The sequence below is a fragment of the Peromyscus maniculatus genome, chromosome 9 (assembly GCF_049852395.1).
Source record: "Peromyscus maniculatus bairdii isolate BWxNUB_F1_BW_parent chromosome 9, HU_Pman_BW_mat_3.1, whole genome shotgun sequence".
NCBI classification, from domain to species: Eukaryota; Metazoa; Chordata; class Mammalia; order Rodentia; family Cricetidae; genus Peromyscus; species Peromyscus maniculatus.
In genome coordinates, this window is record NC_134860.1 from 65184820 (window position 1) to 65186176 (window position 1357).

General features: G+C 45.2%; 1 non-coding gene across 1 annotated transcript; it reads left to right on the forward strand.

Moving 5' to 3' along the window:
* Positions 1-1006: 1006 nt before the first annotated feature.
* LOC143267481 (small nucleolar RNA SNORA71) lies at positions 1007-1135 on the forward strand. The gene has a single exon (XR_013042627.1). It is a non-coding gene; the product is annotated as a small nucleolar RNA SNORA71 (small nucleolar RNA).
* The last annotated feature ends 222 nt before the right edge of the window (positions 1136-1357 follow it).

Consider the following 1357-nt stretch of genomic DNA (forward strand, 5'->3'; position numbering starts at 1 on the left):
ACATCCCTTCCTCTATAAGAACCACCCACACCCCACCTTCCCTGGCTGTAATGCCTACTCACTACCCCCTAAAACACCATCTGACCACGCCAGTTGCACTCACAGCCCTCCTTTATGCCCCCACACAACCCAGCAGTCTTCGTTTCTTTGTTATGTGCAGGTTTGTGTGCACATATGTTCAGATTTTATTTTTAATTGTGGCTTTATTAGTGTGTAATAGGCAAACACTAAACTACATATTAAATGTACAGTTTGGGCTGGGGCTGCAGCTCACTGGTGGAGTGCCAGCCTTACATCCATGATATCCTAAGTTAAATCTCCAGGACTGGAACAAAATAAGAAAAAAAAAAAAGGATAAGTGTACACTGGAGTTACAGCTGGTCATGAGCCACCACTTGGGTGCTAGGAACCCAACCCAGGTCCTCTGCAAAAGTAGCCAGTGCTCTTAACCACTGAACCATCTTCCTACCCCCATTACCAGTTTTTAGTGTTTAAAAAAAGAGACAGTAAAAGAACAAGAAACCAAATCAACAAATGGACAACAGCCCGACCACGTTTCAGAAGACACATAAAATGACCAGTAAATACATGGGGAAGGATGCTCACAAGGTTTAGCCAACTGGAAAATGAAGATCTGCTGAAGTGACATGAGGCCAGGACGTATTTCCTTGGCCAGATGTCATGTTCTTCACATTTATCTTCTTGGAAAAAAAGGTTCAATTAGTAAAATGTAAAAATCTGCTTTTCATCCAGTAGGAAAAAAGCAAACATTACAGACTGCTATCTTACACCCTCTGTATTTTGTAACCAAAGCTGTAACAGTGTAAGGTGGCTAAGAATAAAGACTCTACGCCCTGCTTCCAGAACAAGCTGAGTCCTCTGCTGTTCCTCATTTTGGTCTCCGTGGTCTCCTCGACCCCAGTCTTTCACAGGGAGACACAAACCAAAACTACACCAAGATTCCAGCTCAACCCTGTCAGAATAACTGTCATAAAACTAAAGGAGCCTCCGTATTTGAAGGGGACTGTGGGCTGCCCATGCCCTGACCATTGATACTGCAGGGAGAGAAGGTCAAAAGCTTTCCCCGTGTTTGGAATGTCTGCTCCAGTCCTCGCCAAACTCTTGTGATCTGTCTGTCTGTCTGTTTGAGACAGGATTTTTCTGTGTGTAGCCCTGACTGTCTGCAAACCCACAGAGACCCACCACTTCTGGATTCCTCGTGCTGGGATTAAAGGTGGGAGCCACCACTGCCTGGCAACTCTGGTGCTTTTAACACATCTTCCTTTTCACAACCACATCTGTATCCTGGTTGCTGACATCTGGCTAGCTGAGTGTTTTCTACCAGCGCTGGGCACTG